Here is a 13,168-nt window from a genome sequence, read left to right on the forward strand (position 1 = left end):
GAACAAGGCTTGTTTTAATTCTTTTACTTTTATTACATTTTGTTTTCTTTGATTTATTATATTGTTTTATTATTGTTGTACTCTACCATGCCCCTTAGGGGGAGGGGCATGTGAGTATTTTTCCCACAATATAATCTGCTTTCCGTCCGTGGGTTTTTCGCTCACACAGAGTGTTTTCTTTTATATGTATCTAAGCATGATTTTCTTCGTGATAAAAAAAGAGGGGACTGTTAGGATTTGAAAACTTTTGTATTGTTTATCACTCATGTCTGCTCTAAGTGTCTTTCCCTCCTTACATGTCACAGAAAGGGAGATGGGGAGAGGAATGAGTTATGCTTTTATCAGCAACATCTAGGGACTGGTACCGAGTCCTCACTCCCTCTCTCTGTTTAAAATCAAGACACATGAACCCTAACCTTTCTGACCCCCCCCACACACACACACACCCTGAATGTTTGTTGAACTGTGTGTGAACCAGCATGTATAAATAAAGTGAGAAGGGTGCCAACACTTTGTAGTCTGTACTGCAGAGCTACCCTTGCAAGTAAATTGACTGTATCGTTCTTGTCTCTGAGTTGACTAAATAATACCTAACAATCATATAATGCATTTAATATATCTTGTATTTTGGTTTTTTATTCTGTATTTTGAATTATGTGTATTTTCTAGATATTTTGTATCTGTTGAATTTAATTTATGTACGTGTTTTTATTTCAGTGATCAAGCTTTACATGTTGTAACCGTCACTATCTTTACTAATAAATGTACTTTAAATGGACGCTTGCTATCAACGTCAAAGGGAAATATGGTATCAATATATTTGCTACTTATAGAAATGCCAGATTTAGGCATAATTATTCACTGTTCCATTCCACATCCCTAGAGCCAGTATAAGCATCTGGAGATCCGGTCGCCGAGGTCTCCACCTTCGTCCGCTGCCCAATTCTTTTTGCACCAGTCCCTAATATTTCCCCCTGCAGGTGTTGGGCCCACTTGGGGATAGCCTTGTGCCTTTCATTCAGGCTTGGCCTGGCCAGGTCTCGTGAGGAGCAACCCGGCCACCAGGCGCTCTCCAACCGGCCCCCAGGCCTGGGCAATGATTTAATAGTCCTCATGAAGGTGTCTTGTAGGGTGGCCGGGCACTCCCTTAGAGATAGAGTGAGTAACTTGGCCATTCGGGAGGAGCTCAGAGTAGAGCCGCTGCTCCTCCACATCGAAAGGAGCCAGTTGAGGTGGCTTGGGTGTCTATACCAGATGCCTTCTGGACGCCTTCCTCGTGAGGTGTTCCAGGCACGTCACACCGGGAGGAGGCCCAGGGGACGATCCAGGACACGCTGGAGGGACTATGTCTCTCGGCCGGCCTGGGAACGCCTTGGGCTCCCCCTGGGAGAGCTGGAGGAGGTGTCTGGGGAGAAGGATGTCTGGGTGTCTCTACTAAGTCTGCTGCCCCCGCAACCTAGTTCCATATAAAGTGGAAGACAACAACGTATTCAACCTTAGCGTTTGTGTTTATTTAAATATGCAGCAAAGTAAACATAAACTGACCAGTTATAAATAACAGTACAAATTTATAAACATATACAATGCCTCATACTGCTTACTGCTACAAATACCTATTTTTTATTGCACATATTATTTTCAGTTTAGCTTTCAAACTGTTTTACTGTTGTATTGTACAGCAGGTAGGTACTTGGGCCTTTGGGCAACTCTGGACCTTATCAAACAGAAATATGGCTTCCATGCTTTAGCCCATAGAAAATAAAGCTACTCTTGGAACGCAGTGTTGTCCAAGTTCTACTCTTGTTAGGGTGGAAAAAATAAACAGCAGATACTTTGGGGATAAATATGAGCTCCCTTTTGTAATACTTTGATTAAACTCAAGTCACCCTTCTCCTCTCCTGTGGAAGCAGCTCCCAGTTTTTGTCAGCAAGGCAGTCTGTTTTTAAGACTATGGTAAAACCTTTACTTTTTCTAAAAGCCTATAGTCAGAGTGCCTTAGATTATTCGGAACTATCTCTAGTTATGCTGGTAAAGCCTCAAGCTGTTAAAAGATTTGATGACCACTTTTTTTATCTCTGCTACTTTCTCCAACTAATCTCCATTTATGTATTTCTGTGATTATTGCTGCAATTAACTTTTGTCTTCTCCTGCAGGTTCCTTTCCTTCCCTAGTCCTGGCTTAGTGCTTCTGTGTATAGCTTTGTCGGACTGAGCCACTGATAGAGTCATTACTGCCAGTGAGACTTTTTTCTCTCTGTTTTTATTGACATAGAAAGTACTCCTAACCTAGCGAGCATATGTTTTGCTTCATGTCTATCCAGCTACTTATGGAAGATTGTTGCTAGCCATATCCATCCCTTTACGACCCATATTCTAACGAATACCTCTAGCAGGATTATTCACCAGGTCACAAAACTTAAATAATCTCAAACTGTTTTCTTAAACCTAACAATGAGTGCGCTGTACTTCAGTGATCTCCAAAGTCACCAGACCTTAATCCGAAAGAGCACTGTGGGATGTGTTAAAGCCAAACAAATCTACAGCAACTGTGTGATGCTATCATGTCAGTATGGACCAAAGAATTTGAGCAATGTTCCCAACACCTTTTTAAATGTATGCCATAAAGAATTAAGGCAGTTCTGAAGGCAAAAGAGGATCCAACCTGGTACTAGCAAGGTGTAGTTAACAGGTGCTGGTGAGAATAGAATAATCTACTGGTGTACTGTATATCATAATAATTCTTTCTGTCAACATTAGATTGTGAACGCCACTATGAGGCCACTAGATGGCTGCATCGACCCCTTCTCCCTGTCTCCGTGGCCTCCTCTCTCTCTTTCACGGCACGAGGCGCTCTGTCATTGTGAATCCGTCTCAGTGTCACTCATTTGCAGCTCGCGCGGATCAGTCTCCATGGGCACGCGGGGGGTTTAGTCATTTCTGCACTTCTGAGGGAATATGAGAGGGAGCTAAATCTCTTTGGCCCCTTTTTCAACTGGATAAAGGGAGGTGAGGAGCCTAACAGGTGAGGTAAGGTTTTAAAAAGTGAAACATGGGCAAACATAGATTTTTTTTCAAAGTATTAGTTTGAATTTGTTGGTTTTCACCTAAAGTATGTTGTAATTTATATGGCTTCATATGTTACGGATGCGAGATTTTGTTATAGTTGTAGGATATGTTATGGTTGTGTTATGGTTGTAGGATATACTGCTTAGTGTCTGAAGGACTGAATTTGATCCATGTTATTAGTATTGGAGTGTATAAACATAAACTATTTATAATATTAGTTATTATTCGTCCTGTAATGCAATTTTCAAAATTTTCATTAACCTTTTTATCAGGGATAAGCTGCTCCCTGTTGAGATGGTGACCTGAAAGCTAAAAACCAACATCAGAATATAGGCTTGAAACTTTAATTGAAACTCCCTTTAGCTCTGCAGTTTGATTGTTTTGTAGCATAACTGATACTATGTATTATTTGAGGATGTGGTGTTTCTACCTCACAGTATGGATTCTTAAACGTACAATAGGCATAGTTTATCTGTGATAGCATTAATTGGACTGCTAATGAGAGGGCTTGAGAAACATGCAGTAAAAGACAAGTGCGTCAGTAGGCATTTACTACCTCTAGTGAAACCATTTGTTTAGTCAAACAGAACATGGTCGGTAATATGTCATTGGACACATGCAGTAGTTTCACTGCATCTTTCTGAAGTGTTATTATTATTATTCTTTAACATTATCAATATACTTTTACTGTCAAATACTATAACAATCTGGTGAAATATCTGCCTTGCTTGAAGTGGTTTCACATGTCGTGAGAGTTAAAAATCTATAAAAAAATTACTGAAGGATTTTTTTTTTGTAAACTACATGTGGTAAAGATGTAGAAGGTGTTTCATAGTCTAATTTTAAGTTCTAACTCAAATCTGAGTGGGGAAGGAAAGGGGGAGATAATACAGAGCCTTGATCTGTCAGCTTCCAGGACCACAACCACAACGGTAAAACTGAAAACAGTGCCTTACTGAGTCACATGTAGGCTAGGTAACTATTTACAGAACTTGCATTCCTGCTAACATGGTTAACCCTTCCTTGGTCTATCTGGGCTGGAGGGATTGTTGACTTTTGACTACTGAAGGTGTTCTGTCCATAGACATTGAAGAATAGACATCTGATTGGCTTTGTTGCTCTATAGAACCAATTAGTTAGCACGACTGCCATGTTGTGAGTGGCAACCTCTGCTTGGAAATCGGCACATATCTGCTTGGATACAGGGTTTTCCTAACAGAAGAATGATTGATGTCTACTTTCTTCAAATCTTCCAATGAAGAAGCTGACCACACATCCAATTCATATTTTTTATGAGGCAATCTAGTATTTAGTTTTATTTATTTTTTTATTCATTCATTTACAATCTAATATGAAACCGAAAAGCCTTGTGGTGCTGATGCATCAGAGTATCACAACATGGTCATGGTAATTCTTTATCTTAACCACATTTAAAAATTTTAATGTTGCCTAGACTTTCATTTCACATGAAATATTTTCATCCAGGTAGATTTGTTAAAAATAACCAAGACCAACAAGAACAACAGAGCAAGTGATATTTATTGTGTTCCAGGTAGAACTGAATGGGGGGATTCTGACTTTAACATTCTACAGTTCTGCCATTAAACTACAATAAGTATTTAACTCATATTTTCTTTGTTTTGGTCATTTGACAGAACTTTCATTTAGCCTTAACTACAACCTTTGTTTTTAGTTTATTTTTGGCATGTTTAGCATATGTTTTGGCTTTAAATTTTCTTTTGGATTTTCAGTTTTTGTGCCTTGTTTGCTCATCCAGTGTGTTCCTTGGCTGCTTCCGTTTGTCACAGGCTCTGTTTTTTTTCACTCCAAGTCTTTTTGCAAACCTCAAACCTGTTTGTGTCCGTAATTTTCTCCGTATTCTACAAAAACCTTGTTGTTGTTCATAGCTACTGTAGTTACTTTGCGGTTTGTTTACAAACTCAGTCTTCAGCGTTGGTCCCTCCTGTTGGTGACCTTAACAGTTTGTATCCCCATTCCGTACCCAGGCATTCCCATTTCATTTTGACTTTCTTCTATTTCGTAAACAAACCTTTCCAAACCTAAGTACTTAACTATTGTTTATTAGTTTATTGCTTGTGGTAAGTATATATTTTAATGAATTATGGAGATAAATAATAATTAAAATGCTGAAACCCCACCTGTAATCTAATTTACTTGTATATTATTTTCTGAAATTTTGACAATAAGTTCAATTGACTCTAATGAAATATGACTGACTTTGACCCCTAATGAAAGCGAAAAAAAAAAAAAAAAACCCTCAATGACCTTCAGCTGGTAGATATTCATTGGAGAAACCTTTATACTCCAATGAGTGTAAAGATGATGAGCATGTAGCACCGCATCCATAATATTTAAGCGCACAAACAGATACCATAGGATACAAGAGCTTTAAATACAATGGACACTGGATCTTCATAAAGTGGTTTCATCAAACTGGACTAGGACATTGCACAATATTTTTATCAGTTGTAAATTTGAATAAGATGTAATATTTTAAAATGTGTATGCTAATACCCATTAAAAAAGCTTAATGTTTAGTTACACGATTGAATAATACCTGTCTGATATTTTAATAAGTAGTAATGCAACACGCAATCAGCCAAGTGTTTAAAATCAGCAATTTTCCCTTCCACTTGATCGGCTGTGATCTGTTCAGAAGGTCAAATACTGAAAAATCTAATTTTGTTTCTTTGTTTACTAAATGCATCATAACTTAAAATTTTCACTTTTTTCCCACTGGAAATAGATAAATAATAGTGTTTTATTTGAAATTTGTAAAAGGCCTTTCAGTGCTGTTGACAATAATTATAACCCCTGCTAAAGATTATCTATGACTTAAATGTGTATTTTATTGCAGAAATACAATATTCATTATGAAACATTAAGAAAAGGTTTAAGTTTAAATACATTTTTTGTAACAAAAAGTAATGAGCATATGCAACAACCCATATAACATAAATTAACAAGTAAATAAAGTGTGCTTTTTATGATAAAGGCATCTAAAAACGTTAAATTAGTAATCCACAATTTCAATTCAATTCAGTTTATTTATATAGCGCCAATTCACAACACATGTTGTCTCAAGGCACTTCGCAAAAGTCAGGTACATACATTCCTATTAATCCTAACTATTGAACAGTGCAGTCAGATTCAGTTATTTATTCAAATTGGATAAAACGTTTTTCTATCTAAGGAAACCCAGCAGATTGCATCCAGTCAATGACTTGTAGCATTCACTCCTCCCGGATGAGCATGTAGAGACAGTGGACAGTCACTGGCGTTGACTTTGCAGCAATCCCTCATACTGAGCATGCATGTAGCGACAGCGGAGAGGAAAAACTCCCTTTTAACAGGAAGAAACCTCCAGCAGAACCAGGCTCAGTGTGAGCGGCCATCTGCCACGACCGACTGGGGTTTGAGAGAACAGAGCAGAGACACAAAGAGAACAAAGAAGCACTGAAGCACCAGGAGTACTTTCTATGGGAAGGAAAAGTAAATGTTAATGGATGTAGCTCCTTTAGTCGTTTCATCTAGAAAGAAAGAACAAATAAACTCCGAGCCAGTTTTCAAGGTCAGAGTCTGAAAGAGAGCACATATAATTAGTTACAGTACAAGCTCAGTCAATTGCTATGTTTAGGAGTGAGAAAGGGTTAAACACTAAAAGACAGGGCCATGTGGATCATCGGTAGAGGGTGAGCATTAAGTTGTTGCCAGCAGAAGCTTGGACAATGCCCCTCTCCAAAAAGGGGTCACAGGTAGACACAGAGCCAGGCCAGGTGTAGCTTCTAGGAAGAGAAAAGAGAGAGAACATAGAGTTAAAAACTGAAATAACAGCAAATAATGCAAAATTGGAGAGTAGTGTGAGAATGTAGCGAAGAGGGTGAACATGGTCATTATGTCCTCCAGTAGTCTAAGCCTATAGCAGCATAACTACAGAGATAGCTTGGGATAACCTAAGCCACTCTAACTATAAGCTTTATCAAAAAGGAAAATTTTAAGCCTAGCCTTAAAAGTAGACAGGGTGTTTGCATCACAGACTAAAACTGGGAGCTGGTTCCACAAGAGAGGAGCCTGATAACTAAAGGATCTGCCTCCCATTCTACTTCTAGAGACTCTAGGAACCACCAGTAAACCTGCAGTCTGAGAATGAAGTGCTCTGTTAGGAACATATGGAACAATCAGATCTCTTATGTATGATGGAGCTAGACCATTAAGGGCTTTATATGTAAGAAGGAGGATTTTAGATTATATTCTGGATTTAACAGGGAGCCAATGAAGGGAAGCTAAAATAGGAGAAATATGATCTCTTTTTTAAATTTTTATCAGAACTCTTGCTGCAGAATTTTGAATCAGGTGAAGGCTTTTAACTGCATTTTGTGGACATCCTGATAGTAAAGAATTACAATAGTCCAGTCTTGAAGTAACAAATGCATGGACTAGTTTTTCAGCATCACTCCTGGATAGGATATTTCTAATTTTGGCAATGTTCTGGAGGTGAAAGAAGGATCCTAGAAACCTGTTTAGTATGGGATTTAAATGACATGTCCGGGTCAAAAATAACAACAAGGTTTTTTACTTTATTATTGGAGGTCAATTTAATGCCATCCAGGTTAAGTGATTGACTAAGCAGTTTCTTTTTTCAAGACTCCGGTCCAAAGACGACAACTTCTGTCTTGTCTGAATTTAGACGCAGAAAATTTAAAGTCAAGTTTTTATGTCTCCAAGACATGCTTGTAGTCTATCTAACTGGTTGGGCTCATCAGGATTCATGGATAAGTAAAGCTGAGTATCATCAGCGTAACAATGAAAATTTATCCTATGCTGCCTGATAATTTTACCTATTGGAAGCATACATATAGTAAAGAGAACTGGCCCAAGTACTGAACCCTGTGGTACTCCAGAATTAACCCTGGAGTTTAAAATGATCTTTAAACTCCAGGGTTAATTCTGGAGTACCACAGGGTTCAGATCATTTATCATTTACATGAACAAACTGGAATCTGTCAGACAATTAAGATTTAAACCAGCCTAGCGCTGTTCCCCTGATCCCTAAAGCATATTCCAGCCTTTCTAAGAGAATATTGTAATCGACTGTATAAAATGCAACACTGAGATCTAACAGGACAAGTACAGACACAAGTCCATTATCTCAGGCCATAAGAATATCATTAGTGACTTTCAGCAGAGCTGTTTCAGTGCTATGATGAGCTCTCAAGCCTGACTGAAACTCTTCAAACAGGTCATTGCTGTGTAAATGCTCACACATTTGATTAGCAATTATTTTCTCAAGAATTTTAGATAAGAATGGAAGATTGGATATAGGTCTGTAATTTTTCAAGTCATCTCGATCGACCAAAGGTTTCTTAAGTAAACGTTTTAAGTACAGCTACCTTAAAAGCTTGTGGTACATATCCATTTACTTAGTATAGATTAATCATATCTAAAATGGGGCTGTTAATCAGAGGGAACACTTCCTTAAATACTTTGGTTGGGATTGGGTCTAACATACAAGTTGAAAGTTTAGATGAAGCTAATATTTCTGATGACTCAGGAAGCTCCACAGGATCAAAACAGTCCAAACACAGATCACGTTCTACAGTTACTTCCAATGTTGTCTCATTTCCTGTTTCCCTGTGGTATAAATACCGTATGATTTGACAATTTCTCTTAGCCACTCTTTAAAATGGGAAAGATAACAGAAATTGTCATTCAAAAAGTGTGTGTTGATCTTGATGAGTTAGAAAATGGGTACAGGAGAAGAACTATCCCCTAATAACAACCTAAACATATCCATAACTACAGCTACAGCAATCATTTAAAAATTTAAAACAACTCGAACTGTGACCAATGAGGCTGAACGAGGATCCACGCTTTTCTAGCCACTACCCACAGGGAGGAGGCCGGTAATGAAGGAAAAACGTATTCCAAAGTTCACTGGTAGAAAAACTGCAGCATGGAGAGGCATGTTCAGGTCAACCAGTCTATATAATAGTCAATTATTTTAGAGCCTTTGTATAGATCTTCACCAGGCCTGACAGTAAATGTGGAAAGAGATCTTTTGATGCAACAAAAGGAATATCGTTCTAATTATTTGTAAGTGATTCTACGGCATTAAGAACTGCTACCTCTATCAGGTAATTACTTGGACCAGTTAACTGCCGAATTAAAGCCAATCATCTTTAAATGAGTTTGTAGATGTCGCAGTTTTTAGACAGAAAACTGAAATAGGCCAAAATCAAAATCTGATGCTCAGACATTAATGAAAAACAAAAATTGGTACATTTCTACTAATCATACACTTGATTTATACTCAGAAGTGTAAATTTCAAAGCTGCTTATCAGCATTCCGACATGGACAGTTGGAAGAACTTGAGTCATGACACCTCATACACATAAAAGTTTGGCAAAATTGCAGGTATGAACGTTTTATTTACACGTCTGATGGTTTGTATCACTTTACCCGGTGACATACTTGATACAGTAAAAAGTCCCACTAGTTTTGTGACTTACAATTTGAATGAGCTTCAGTTGGGTCTGACATCATTCCCAGATTAGATTTCCAACTCCTAAAAGAAATTGAATGCAGCAAAATATCTACTCTTTTGGATGCAATTTCTCTGGTTTTATTAAGATTTTTCCAAAATCAACTTCACAACTTTACAACTATTCACCGCTATTAGAGCTATGGGTGTGTTTGAGGAGAGTTGTTAATAATTAATGCATTTTATATTCTGACATTTAGGAGCTGCTATTTTATAACCATGACTCAAAACAAACCAGTATTGTTCTGCTGCAGGAGTGTATTGATATACCATATTTTAGAGATATTTCTCAAGAAAACCATGCAAATATTTTGCTTAGAAATTTGCTCAGCGTTCTGTGTTTACCATCCAGCTGGGTTAAAAGCACAAGTGTGAAGGCTTACATTTTTATTAGTTTTTCACATAAAACTGGTCACTACAAAAGCTCAATGAGGTGTTTTTATTGTAGATGCACCACCTTTTTTACTCTGTGTAAGTCCTTGGCAACAAACCATTTTAAGTGCAGTTTTGTAAATCATTGGGAGACTTAATGAGACCACTGTCATTTTCATGAAGCATGAATTAAACTGGAAAGAGATTCTGGAATCACATTTATTTGTCAAGGTAAAAATGTATTCCTGTTTCAAAGCTGATTTGAATTCAAAACCTTTAGACTACTAATAATGAGCACTAATAATGACCAACATCTCACTCACCCTCTTAAGATTTTAACCTAAAACTCTAGCAGGATCCCTCTTCTGGTGCTAAATTCTGGTCTAAGCCTTCCAGGAAAACTTATGTAAACCAGCTTTAGTTTGCCAAGGTCTCTGTCCTTATCCACATGGGTGAAACATTTTACACAGAGTCAAATCTGTGAATACATTGGACTGATCTAGTTCTAATTACGCGAGCCACTAGATCCTCATCCCCTTGTTTTCTCTCTACTTTTTCCAGGAACAGAGTAGTCTTATTCATATTCTTAAATTCTTTTCCGAATTTATCATCTTAGATTATATTAATCCCACCCTGCATCATGAAGAAATTAAAAGCCTGAGAATGGCGTGCATCCAGTCCTGGGCAGCAGCCAGCAGACTTATAACCCTGTAAAAGTTCCCAGGTCCCTGCAAATAACCAAGACAGGCAGGTAAAATAAAGCACTTTTAAGAGAGACTGAGTGTTATGCAATAACCTGGTCTGCTGTTAAACAGAAAGATTTAAAGTTGCTGTTTCGGGCATCAGGCTCTCTGCCGTCCTTTTTTAGCTACTCCCTGCAGACATTTAAGAGAGACAAACTGCCTTCAGGCTAATTTTGGACCATCTGTACCTGTGCCAACTCATTAGCCTGATTCATTATCATTGTCACCTCACCCACATATGCTTATACTTGGTTAATGGCAGTGAGAAGTTCTTTGTTTTATCTCTTGATAATACAGATCCCAGATGCTTTTAGATTTTTTAGGCAGTCACAGCAACTGTTGCTTTATCTGTATTCAATTTGGAAATGTATGTCATCACAACTCCCACTTTAAACTTTAAAGAGTGCATTTTTCTTTGTGTGATACACTTGGCTCTCATGCTCAGTATCAAATGAAACCGAAAGGATTTTGCCATCAACCAGTGCTTAAAGTTGCAGTAGGTAACTTTTCTAAAAATGTCTTTTTTACACATTTATTAAAACTGTCACAATGTCCTCTGTAAAAAAGTCCTCTGTGACTTGGGCTCGGCGATTTGGAAAAAAATCCTATCACGATAATATTTTTCATATCAGTCGATATATATCACGATATAAAACAAATCACCATTTTTGTCACTCTCTAATGTTTCCTGGTACTATTAAGTGAGATTTGAAGATATCAGAAGGTTATTTTGAGATTAAGATTTTATTTTAAAATGCTGAACATGTCATTGAACATTATTTTACTGTTTTGGACAAATAAAACCAGAATCAGCTTTTTTGCCAAGTTTGTGACACAAACCAGGAATTTGTTGTTCTGGGACTCTGACTTTCAAGTGTTCGTCAAAGCATCAGCCAGGGGGGAGAAACTGTCTCTCTAGCGCCAACCTGACAGTAAAAGTCTAAATAGTTTAAAAGAGGTATATTTTAAACTAAAATCTTCTTTTGCAATACAATAAACTCCCGCATTTGTGATGTCTCTGTCGCTTTGATTGTTTATCATAAGGCATGAGAAAGCCGACTCTATGATCAGTTGTTGCCGGTGTTTTCTTGAGAGGAGAGGAGACAGGAGCTTAGCAGTTGCTCCCGTCTGGGATTGTATTGTTTTACACTCTGCGTGCTCTAGTGTGACACTGGTTCAGGTGGTAAAACAGATAGGTGATATACCCCGACTTTGTCGGAACATGTGCTCGACGTAATTTGCAGTGCACGTACTTTATTTAGTTTTTTTACCATAAATAGCCAAAATAGCCACACGACTAAACTGCTCAGACCCTTCTTGTCAATAATGTTGTTCGCTGTGTATTCTGTCTTTTCTTCTATCGAGGCCCAAATTTTTTCTCATTTTTTTCAGTGATGTCAGTCCCACCTGTTACCTGAAGTAAGAGACTACAGCTGCACAAACATTAGCTGTTAGCACATCTGGCTGCTATTGTGCTGTTTGTGTCAACGTAACTTTGCGTCTCTGTATTCCAGCCACATGATTGGTCCAGCGCGGAGCAACTCTTATTATCTTTGGCTCTTCGTATTGCCTGTCACAACCTGGACAAACACCATCTATCGAAAAGTCTATCGACCATCTTTCATAGCTCTATCAAGGAAAAGTTATTTCACGATATATATCTCTATCGTTTTATTGCCCAGCCCAATTTGTGACAGATGATCAGCGTAAAAAAAAAAAAAATCAAGCTCTTCTGGCTCCTCCCAGTGGTCCTGCTGGCATTTGCACAAACCGGTCAGAAACAACCAATCAGAGCCATGAGAAATGTCTTAGCAGTGTCAATCACGCTTCTGTATGCGCTGCTCACAGCCCTTCTCTACACAGCACGTATTGTTTTTCAAGCTAAAGATTGCCAGTGTGCTACAGCTGTGCTAATAGCGGAGAAATAACCCAAGTTACAGGAAAGCTGCCAATTTCTGAAGAAGCCTCTGACTGAATGGCAGTGTCATGAAGAGGATGTTCAGGGGTGTAATGTACTTTATTTTATAAAACATTCTTCCTCACACAATCGTCTCCAGATGTTTCAGAGCAGTGCCCAGGACAGAGCTAGCCTTCTTTATCAGCTTCTTGAGCTTTTCTAAGTTGCTGACTTTGATGCTGCTACCCCAACATATAATGGCAGATGAGATCACGCTCTTCACAGCAGATTTATAGAAGATATTCAGCATCTTGCTACAAACACTTAAGGACCAAAGGTTTCTCAAGAGGAGCAGTTTGTTCTGTCCTGTCTTGTAGATAGTTTTACTGTTATGTCTCCAGTCCAGTCTGTTATGTGAACACCAATGTATTTATACTCTTCCACCACCTCAACTTCTTCTCCCATATTGAAAATAGGGTTTGACCTAATCCTGTTTCTCCTGAATTCTACAATGATCTCCTTTGTTAT

General features: G+C 38.1%; 1 protein-coding gene across 2 annotated transcripts in view; it reads left to right on the forward strand.

The window, feature by feature from the left end:
• Positions 1–2,873: 2,873 nt before the first annotated feature.
• si:dkey-247m21.3 (5-hydroxytryptamine receptor 4) overlaps positions 2,874–13,168 on the forward strand; it is a 62,996-nt gene continuing 52,701 nt past the window's right edge. Inside the window, exon 1 of one of the 2 annotated variants that reach the window (XM_047373159.1) lies at positions 2,874–3,026. The gene's annotated coding sequence lies outside the window, so the exon portion shown is untranslated. The remainder of the gene's footprint in view (positions 3,027–13,168) is intronic. The other variant, XM_047373160.1, reaches the window with a different exon arrangement.

This window comes from Girardinichthys multiradiatus, chromosome 8 (genome assembly GCF_021462225.1).
Source record: "Girardinichthys multiradiatus isolate DD_20200921_A chromosome 8, DD_fGirMul_XY1, whole genome shotgun sequence".
NCBI lineage: Eukaryota > Metazoa > Chordata > Actinopteri > Cyprinodontiformes > Goodeidae > Girardinichthys > Girardinichthys multiradiatus.